At 38.9% G+C, this 11,254-nt stretch overlaps 1 long non-coding RNA gene across 1 annotated transcript; it reads left to right on the top strand.

The window, feature by feature from the left end:
• Window positions 1–2,313, top strand: LOC135779288 (uncharacterized). Its single transcript, XR_010544740.2, has 3 exons — window positions 1–131; window positions 951–1,022; window positions 1,602–2,313. It is a non-coding gene; the product is annotated as an uncharacterized lncRNA (long non-coding RNA).
• Window positions 2,314–11,254: the final 8,941 nt, after the last annotated feature.

The raw sequence follows: 11,254 nt of genomic DNA, 5'->3' as shown, positions 1-11,254 counted from the left end.
GAAATCATAACAGCCTGTCTTTTTTAGCACAGCGGCATTCAAATTGACCAATCAGAGCCGAGAATATCTAATAAGTCGAAGTAGAGATGAACAGATGAAGATACAGCCCGTAAAAATACTTATTCTTGGTGGTACGTTTTTAGTTCTACAGTATTTGTATAACATTTAGATCACTTTTACGTTTTTCTAATGCTAATGTTTAAAGAGTAACTAAACCAACTTTTTTAGTTAATGATCTGTAAGGATGATGCTTTATTAGTGTAAGTTTTTTGACATTTGGATATAAAGTGTTTCAATACTTCAATATATGGTGTAAAAACGTCTGAGTGCTTCAGGTTGAACGGTGGCTACTGCAGTTGAATTTTCCTATTGGATGTTGGGTCCAAAAAAAAAATATTTTACCTGACACTTTTAGACAACATTACAAAGACAATAATATATTACTAACATGATTAGCCTGCTGGACGAATTGTAAAAAACAGCACAATGTAAGCACTGCTAGTACAGGCTAGCTGAATATATCTTAATGATTACAGAGATAAGACAACACATAAAACTTGCAACCTTTCTCAGTTTGCACATATGGACAATTCTTCACACATCATAGGTTGTAAATTTGGGTAAATCCAGCAAACGAGTAATTTTAGCGATTCTGCTGTCACTCTGCTTTAAATCTCCCGCATCGGAAACTTAAGAGCAGCCTTGAGTCAATTGTGGAAGTTAAATGTGCATAGAATCCATTGGCATGACTTCTGATTTCCTTAAATCTCCTTAAACAGAGGTGAACTTTTCTTGTAAGCAAGACCACAATAGGCATGTCAATGGAAAATGCCCTTGGTTAAAATAAAACACAATTATCAAAGTAAAGAATATCCTGTAATACACACAGGTTGCATTATATCAGTGTCAGTGAGTTAAGCCTCCTACCCTATGTTCAATGTAACTTGTAGAGTGCCATGTAGCGACGGATCAAACGGACACTCATGTCAAGCTTGATGAGGACACAGTCAAAGCTTTAAAAGGTAAACTGAGGTAACACAGTCTCACCCCATTTCGTCAATATTTGACGACACTTGACCATTCGTCATATGTTGACGTGAAGGGTATACCTTTCGCGTCATTTTTTGACAAACTGGGGACTTCAATACTATTACGTCCGTTGCATTCTCTTTCCTATTTTATTACCATTTGCGCGTCGGTTTAGGGTTAGATTACGCAAAATTAAACAGTGTACGCGAAATTAAACAGTGTACGCGAAATTAAACAGTTGTCACCTGGCGTTGGGGTTAGAAACAGTTGTCACCTGGCGTTGGGGTTAGAGTTAGGTTTGGGTAGGGATGTCATTATGTAAATCTAACCCTAAACCGACGCGCAAATGGTAATAAAATAGGAAAGAGAATGCAACGGACGTAATAGTATTGAAGTCCCCAGTTCGTCAAAAAATGACGCGAAAGGTATACCCTTCACGTCAACATATGACTAATGGTCAAGTGTCGTCAAATATTGACGAAATGGGGTGAGACTGGAAGTTAACAAAATTCTAATGCATATGTTCATTAATTATTGGTTAATTTTGTATATATTCTGTTTCCTTTTCACAGACCTTGTGATTAAGTCTTCAGTGTCTGAATGGCAAGAAGAAGTGACCCTCCACTTAAACGTGACATTTAAACTTCTCTGTGTTTTGGTTCAGCCATTTGTAGGTTTATCTCGAGTAAGTTCAAATGCACTTCTGCATTTGTCCAGTAACTTTTTGTTTAGAGAATTACATCATTATGATTATATAATTATTCAATGGTTGCATATTCATAGTGTACTTTTCATATTGATGTATTAATGTTCCACAATTTGATAAAAGTAGCTCATTGCATTTCACTGATCTTTGTTTTATATTGTAAAGTCATTTCAAAAGCAGTAAATACATACTTAGTTGTTTCTTTAACATTTAGTTGTTAATGATGGAAGAAACCGGTTCGTATGTATGAATACAGAATAGGTATCATTTTAGAATGAGTTAAAACATGTTTTGGTGGCAAACATGCAGGTAAAATAGTACATGTATAACATTCTAATAGTAAACTTGACTGTAATTCAAATGTCACATACAGTACATTAGAAATGATTTATTTTATGTATACAAATGTGTGGGCAATATATTATTATTTCATTTTGTATGCTATATTATTTATGTAATATTATTATATCTGAAATTATTAAATTACATTTATAAATGTTTAAAAGGTGGGTTCAAATGTGCTTCAAGTTGTAACTGAATACAATTTTAGAAAATAGCACAGTTGAGTACACTTGGATTGTCTTAAGTTTGTCTTAACAAGTACTAAATACTACTTTTTAGTATATTAAGCACAATTTACTGCACGAAAATAAAGAGCTTTTGGTACCTTAAGGTTGTGAACTTAAAGTGTATTTTAGTGAACTTTTTCACCTGGGAATACATTTGGAATATTATTTTAACATAACATTAGTATACTTTAAAGTATGTTTAAAAATGCTTAAAGGTGGGTTCAAGTGTACTTCAAGTTATAATGAAATATATATTTTTTTAAATACAGACATAGTATTTTAAAAATACATTTTAGTTCAACTTCATGGTGTCTCAAAATAGCACAGTTGAGTACACTAAGATGGTATTAAGTTCATCTTATTCTTAAGAAGTACTAAATACAACTTTTTAGTATACTAAGTTCAAAATTAGTGTGCGAAAATAGAGCACTTTTAGTATAATGTGGAAAGTGTACTAAGTGTACTTAAATAAAGTGTATTTCAGTGCACTTTGTTTCACCTGGATATGCTCTGGAGCATTTTATCCCAAACTTGCTGTCAGCCAATGTCATCGGGAATAACAAGCAAACTGAAGCATATTTATTGTGAATTTTATTTTGACACAATATGAGACAGCATGTTACACAATCAGGAAGACCCTGAAGGACCCTTAAACAATGGTGAAATGTAAGTATGTCTTTCATAAAATGTGTTAAACTTACCCTTTTTCTCACTAGCACAATATGTAGTCAAATCCTGTGTCATATGGGATAGCGCTAAAATAACATAAATAACGTGGATTTTATGTAAATATGTTTATTTAGCATGAATTTACATATTTGGAAGTTGAAGGCAAAGGCTGCAGAATGAAACACATATCTTTCATAAGTTTCATTCTTTTTAGGCGAACAGGGAACAGTGAGCAGTGAATTTGGCCATTACATCATCAAGCTTGTTTTTATCTTTGTCTTCTGCAAAAACGAAGGTATTGTACACTTCAATAGCCTGTGGACCAGCAATCGTTAACAGTAAAGCAACCTTACTGTATGTGCTTCTGGTTTTGTGTCCATCCCGATGGCTGACATGTACCACTCAAAACTGTTGCCTGAAACTGTGCCAGTTGTTGTCAACATTTCCAGTCAATTTCAAATTCACAGGTGGTTTCAAAGTATTAATTTTGATACTGCAGCTTAATTTGATTTTACTCCTGGTCCCATGCTTTGTTCCTTTAACTCAAAATAATAAATGATTCACTAGATTATCTTAACATGTGTGTTGTCTTTATTTTCCATGTGCCACTCTCCATAGCCTTCCGTTCTTTGCACTTTTTTAACATGTAACTATGCACAGTGACATCAAGTGGTCACAATCACTTACTATCATTACACCTGACTGGAACATGAAAGTGCTGCCTATCAGAGGATATACATATTTTACATTTAATATTATGTTTAAGCATTAGTTTTCTGTCACAATGAGTCCAGCTTAATATTTAAGAGCAGTTTAGCCTGGTGATTCAATATGTTGTTTCAGGCGCCACCTGCTGAATATTGTGTGAAGCACAACACATTTATTTAAAAGGGGACATTTCACAAGACTTTTTTAAGATGTCAAATAAATATTTGGTGTCCCCCGATTGCATAACTTTTAGCTCAAAGTACCACACAGATAATTTATTATAACATGTTAAAATTGCCACTTTGTATGTGTGAGCAGAAATGTGCCGTTTTGGATGTGTACTAGGGCTGTTAGAACGAATTTCAGTAATAGAATATAATTCGAATATTAAAAAAATTAATACTAATCGAATGTTAAAATTACTATTCGAATGGGATTAAAAAAAAAAAAATGTTTTTTTTTTATGTGCTCAGTGTTCACTATCTTTAACGAATGCGTGATGATAAATTGCTTGTCACTCTGAAAATGGCCGACAGCGGTGCACACACGGAGGCGGAGATCACCACTCCTGGCAATCTAAGAAGTGATGTGTGGAGCTTTTTTGGTTTCCCATCACAAACTGGAAAAATAATAAATAAAAATACAGTCTGCAAAATATGTAAGGCTGAAATGAAATACCACTACACCACGAGCAACATGAGGGCACACCTGATAACGTTACACCCTGGCAAGCTGGTCGAATGTCTGAGGGCGATCAACCACCGCTTAAGCATGCAAGGATTACTGCTTTTTTGCCTCCCTCCTCATCACTGGGTTTACCCGCTGCCCGCCAAGCAGCGATTACAGACAAATTAACACGATTTATCTGCAAAGATATGAGACCAATTAACATCTCTCAGGGGTCTGGTTTTAAAGATTTTGTCTACGAGCTCGAGCCAAGGTACACGGTTCCTAGCCGCGAAACAATCCCTGACAGAGTTGTGAAACTCTATGATACCACTAAAGACAAAATGATAAAAATGATTAGTGGCCAAAATATCGCCCTGACCACAGATGGCTGGACGTCACTAGCCACTGAGGCATATGTGACCGTGACCGCACATTTTATAGACGAGAAATGGGAACTGAAAGATGTCCTTCTCAAAACAACTGAAGCTCAGAAAAGCCAAACTGCCGAGAACGTAGCAAAATACATCGGAAACATACTTGAAGAGTACAACGTGGATCGGGAGTCTGTGCTTTCTATCACCACGGACAACGCGGCTAACTATGTTAACGCCGTAGAGCGGCTGTAGCAGCGGTCATCATGGAGAAGAAACTATGTCATCTCGAATTGAGTACCAGCGAGTGGACCCTTATGGAGCAGGCGAGTAATATAGAAATGTGAATGTCCTGGTGATATTGGCCTAATAATGGGATATTGTTTAATTAATAATACAAGAGATGTTATGCAAAGCTAGAATGTTAACAGTATTACAGTTTATATCTAACGGTAGCTAAGTTACACTTGTTAGCTAGGCTACCCATAACGTTATTCTAATGTAGCCTATGTGTTTGTTTTCCAGGTGAGAGCTGTGCTTAAGCCTTTCAAAATAGCCACGGAGGCGTTATCGACCGATCGATTCCCAACCACATCAGCCGTTCTCCCGCTAAAGTATGTGCTTTTGTCACATCTCAAGCCATCCATCGGTGATTCGGCAGCACTCAATAATATGAAAACTAAGATTTCAGCGGACCTCGAGAAACGATACAATCACAACAAAGACGCATTTATGCTGCTAAATACCGCTAGCTACCTCGACCCGCGTTTCCATCGCCTAATTAATTTGGAACGAGACCAGCAACAAGAGGTACGTGATAAAGTAAAAACGGAGCTGACAGCGATTGCGGAGAAAGGCGATGAGGATGAGGAAGACGAGAACGGAGCAGCCATGCTGAAAAGACAGTGTCAGGAGAAAACTGCTCTCAGTGCTATGGGCGACCTTTTTAGGAATGTTTATCTCCAAGGCGCAGACGCATCGGGTGGTAAACATACCTTGGACATTGGAAATATGCTGCAACAAGAAATGCTGATCTACGAGAGTGAGACCCCGCTACCCTCCGACAGCGATCCACTGTCGTGGTGGAAGACATCTGCGTCTAAGTACCCCCACATTGCCCAGCTGGCACGACCCTACTTAAGCACAATGTAAATGTTGATTAAAGTTGACAACTTTATTCATTTTGTGTCTAAGCTTAATCATTAATTAGCAAGAAAGCTAAATCCTGTTGGTTAATAATTACATGTTTATTAGTAATACTGCAATGCCTTCTAGTGGACATAATTTAAATCAAGTCAACTACGAGCTCGTAGTTGCATTGGTAATACATAAGCCCGTTTTTACAGTGTGTGTAGATAGATGCATAGTAAATATTAATAGTCAAATTTGCATTAAATAATCGATTATGAATCGAATTTTTAAAAATAATAATGAATGAAATTCGAATGGGATAATAGAGGAAGATTGACAGCCCTAATGTGTACCCTATTTCTTAATGCAAACTAGTTAATATTTGTACGTAATGGCAGTGGCGTGGTTGGATAGTGCATATTATAATAAGTTCCCTTTCTGACATCACAAGGGGACCCATATTTCAATGAGCTATTTTTTCACATGCTTGCAGAGAAGTTACTGAGTTGATCTTTTTCACATTTTCTAGGTTGATAGAAGCACTGGGGACCCAATTATAACACTTAAACATGGATAAAGTCCGATTTTCGTGATATGTCCCCTTTAAGATTCCAAGCATGTCTGGCTGCAGCCTGCAGTGGACATAAGGTGGCAGTAGCTGGTTAATGCTGGTCCTCCCAGCCTGGCAAAGCTGGTCAAGCTGGTGGGTCAGCTGTTCTTCCAGCCTGACCAGGTAAGTCCAGCTTAAAAAGTGACCAAAACACAGCTAGACCAGCTTTCTACACCAGCAAAACCAGCTAAAACCAAGCTGGGAGACCAGCTAAAACCAGCTTATGCTGGTCTTAGCTTGATTTTTCAGTAGAGAATGTCTCGGTTAAGTATGTAACCCTCGTTCCCTGAAGGAAGGGAACGGAGACGTCACATCGTGACCGATGAATTGGGAACCGCTCCGCGGGTGACCTATCTACTTCGAGAAACTATGAAAACGCCAATGAACTTGGCATGCAGGTATTTGCATAATGCCGGCGCCGCCCCGCCAGGTGCGTATATAAGCCGCAGGTGCACAATACCAAATTAGCTATATTATTGCTGAGAAGCCGAGCAACAGTGCCCAGACTGAAAACAGCAAACTGTGGCGACAGGACGTGACGTCTCCGTTCCCTTCCTTCAGGGAACGAGGGTTACATACGTAACCGAGACGTTCCCTTTCAGTCGGTCACTACAACATCACGTCGTGACCGACGAATTGGGAATCCCTACCAAAACGCCACTGCAACTGAACCCTTCCAGTGTCTGTAAAAGCCCTCCGCCCTCCACATAAGGGGCGGAACCTAAGGCAAAATGCAGAAGGCCGGTCACTACCTGTTCCCTAACCCACGATAGTGAACCAGCGAACTGGGGAAGTGTCTAAACTGAGTGGAGCTAGAACACTGCGGAAGCCACCCCCTAAGAAGGTTGAATGGATGACATAAAAATATGAAACAACCGACAGGTTGCCCATAAGTAGTCTCTGAACAAAACATAGTATGCAGAGAGATGCAGAGCAAGCTCTGCTAAGGAAAAACGTGGAAGATTGAACCCCACGGACTATACACACAAATGAACCCAACGTAGGGGACAAATGTGGACGCCTAGCCTACACAGGTTTACAGAGAATACATCAGTGACAGGCTGACAGCGGATGCTCCGCAACATCGGCTATGACAGCGCTTGCATCGGTGACAGCGCTTGCAGGTTCACCACCTGATCTCTGAAAGGAGTGGTGGGAACTTTGGGCACGAAGCCGGGCCGGGGTCTCAGTGTTACGCTGGATGCAGCTGGCCCGAACTGAAGGCACGAATCATCGATCGAAATGCATGAATATCTCCTATCCTTTTAACAGAAGCCAAAGCAAGGAGAGTTAAAGTCTTCATAGTAAGAAATTTAACACTCACACTATGCAGAGGCTCAAATGGGGCTTCCTGGAGTGATTTCAGCACCAAGGACAGGTCCCAAGGAGGAATAGAGGAAGGACGCGAAGGATTCAGTCTTCGAGCGCCTCTGAGAAATCTAATGACCAGGTCGTGCTGACCCACTGTCCTACCGTTTACGGGTGAATGGTGAGCTGATATCGCAGCGATATCGACCTTAATAGTGGATGGTGACAGCCTATTCTCCAAACGACGCTGGAGATACAAAAGCACAACACTAATCGGGCATTCTCGGGGGTTCTCACGTTGGGAACAACACCAGTCGACAAACAGGTTCCATTTAAGCGCGTAAGCCTGCCTCGTAGACGGCGCTCGTGCTGCAGCAATAGTGTTAGATACCTCTTGCGGTAAATCACTCAAATCCTCCGTGCCCTGTCCAGAGACCACACATAGAGGTTCCACATGTCGGGGCGCGGGTGCCATAATGTGCCCTCTTGTTGATAAAGAAGGTCCTTCCTCAGGGGAATCTTCCAAGGAGGGGCTGTCGCGAGGAGAGAGAGTTCTGGAAACCAACTCCTGGTTGTCCAATACGGTGCCACCAACAGCACGCTCTCCTCGTCCTCCCGGATCTTGCATAGAGTTTGCGCAATGAGGCTCACTGGAGGGAACGCGTATTTTATGAAGGTATATTTGGTGCAAAACAACTGCACCCCTGTGACAGTGGAATTTGTATTTGTAGAGATTATCCACACATGTGTATCAGTAAATTTGAAGTCACAGATGAAGAGTTGCAAACTTGTAGATTTTTTTTCTTTCCCTCAAATACAACACAACAGTTACACATTCACAAATCCTTCAGTGCAGCTGCACAAATCCCATTTCACAAATCACAGATTAAGAAACTCACAAGCTCACGCTTTTTGCTGCAGTAAATATGGTGCATAACCTACTTAAAAAACCTGCATCAAAATATGTGAAGTCACACACATTCGCAAATCAGTTTGTGCATCTGTGCGATGAGAGTTGCATGTGTGTACAATTTGTTTTTACAAATATTTTTTACTTTTTTTAATATTTTCTAGCACAAACACAAGTACATTAATACAACTGCTTGAATCTGCTGCTACGAGTTTCAAACACTCTTTTTCGTGTGCTCTCTCTTCTGCACCAAATATCTCGAGATAAATGGTGCGAAAGTGATTTGTATACCTGTAGGCTATGGCAAGCACTGTTCAGCACTGCCCACCAGGTGGCGCCAGACACTCACTGAAGCAGAGTTTATTAATTACCACCAATGTTTCAGCAAGGTAAATCATGGTATTATTTTCAACAAGTGGAGAACAATACAAATGGGAGTGCTAATTATACACACATGAAGGTAATTACATACAATACTCCAATGATTAATTAGTAAACAAAATATAAGTTCCTTAAATCTCAAACCATCAATATAAGTAGATAAAAAAATACAAGCAGCAAATACACACATAGGCCTACATATAAATAAGATACCAAATGATGTAAGTCCCATTCATTTTTAATATCATAATACTTATAAAAACAACTCTAATATGGGGTAATGTGAAGTATTATAATAATTACATATCGTTTTCTTTCATGGGATATGGACCCCCTAAAAAAGCCTTGGACACCCCATTTATAAAATTCTAGTTCTGCCACTGCAATATTGATGTTGTATTTCAGCATATTAAGTGTATAATGAGTTTGTGCATATTGTGAATGAATTTAATAAACAAATTCTTGAAAGCCTTTAGTTAATTCACTAAAATTATCCTATATTCAGTTAGCCTATGTTTACTTTACTGACACAGCAGTGTGCCCAGGATGGTAAAATAATAATTTCAATGTATTACTAATAAACAACACAACTCTTGTGCATACTGACATCTACATTTATTTTATAGTTTTTTTTTCTGATGTGTTACACTGTAAAAAGTCATTCTTCAGGCTTGTAGATTTTATGAAATTGAATATGTAAACTTTATTTAATAAAATTAATTTCATGTAGTTTGTTATTTTTTTTGTGTTAAAATTCTTTAAAAATGACTGGAATAAAAACAACTTATTGTTTTTGTGAAGGATTTAGCTATTCTTATTGTGTATCTGCGCATGTAGCGAATACTGAATAAATCCAACGTAATATTAATGAGCTGTTTTAAATCAAAAACCATTCCGGGTTGTATTGCAGGTCATGAGCCCTGAGCAGACGGATTTAGGAAATATTTCTGTTATTGTGCCAAAATTCAAAGTTTTGAAAGCATTTCAGTCGAGAATGTATGTTTTTTAAACAAGAATCTGCAGTAGGTGCATAAAGATATCGCCTATTTAAACATTTTCTTCGAGTTTTGTGGCGATGGGAGCTCCAGGTAATCAGCGGGAGCTCCGCGCGTAAATATAACGGACAACGTCGCCTCACCTCGGCCAGTGTCGCTGAAAATCTCCGCTGGCTGTGACGTCAATGTAGTGTTTAAACTGTGGATAAAATTCATTTCGGGTAAATTTAACGGGCAATCTTTAGTCTTATAAGTCTATAAGCAGGGTTTCTTTGTATAATTTGTTTGTAATTTGTAAATATTAATTACAATAAGGATTAATATGAACTGGGTTTGGACGTAACTTCAGCTTCAGGACCCAGGAGGTCGCATATCTAGGATGCATTCGTCGATTCGCATGCTGCGATTGGTGGTTGCCGGAGGAACGACACCCGTCTCCGCAAATCCGCCATAGTCATACCCTCGCAGACGGAGCATGAACTATCACACAACGCTGCCTCTGCGTGCTGGAGCCCCAGACACGAAAGACAACGCTCGTGGCCATTAGTGATGTTAGGTTCTCGAACGAATCGTTCTTTTGAGCCGGTTCTCAGGAAGTAACCGGTCGAGCCGGTTCACAAATCGAACTGAATCGAACTTTAGTTTTGGGCATAGGTTCCGGGTTGATGACGCAGGACGCACAGCCGAAATAGCACGTCGAACTAAAAAAGAACCGAACGAAGATTGTCGATGATTGCCGAGGCGAGGATTGCCGATGATTCTGACGGATGAGTTGCTGACACTGCGTGTGAATCACAGAGGATTTGAACGAGCCATTCTTGTTTTATTAGTTTCTTGATATGCTTGTTTTATTAAAAAGCTTTAGTTTTAGTACGATTTATTGTGCATGCAAATCATATTGTAGTTGTTTAAGGAAGACCAATGAGTTTAAAAGACAAGTTTATTTATTCTTTATACTTACACATCCGCAATTGTGCACCAGTGTCTTTTTCTTATTCAAGTTGTAGGCTAGTCAAAACTGGTAATATGGCATTTACAATCCGCGATTGAAACTGTGAACACAAACATTACTAACTTGTGAATGAAAGGCAATAAATCAGCTATGCCTTCACAAAAACTACTTTTTATTTGAATGTTTTAATGTGTTGACACAAACGACTTTATTTGAATGTTTCATTGATACAAGTAATTAGAAAAT

This window comes from Paramisgurnus dabryanus, chromosome 1 (assembly GCF_030506205.2).
Source record: "Paramisgurnus dabryanus chromosome 1, PD_genome_1.1, whole genome shotgun sequence".
NCBI classification, from domain to species: domain Eukaryota; kingdom Metazoa; phylum Chordata; class Actinopteri; order Cypriniformes; family Cobitidae; genus Paramisgurnus; species Paramisgurnus dabryanus.
The sequence above is the reverse complement of the archived record's forward strand: the minus strand, read 5'-3'. Positions and strand labels throughout refer to the sequence as shown.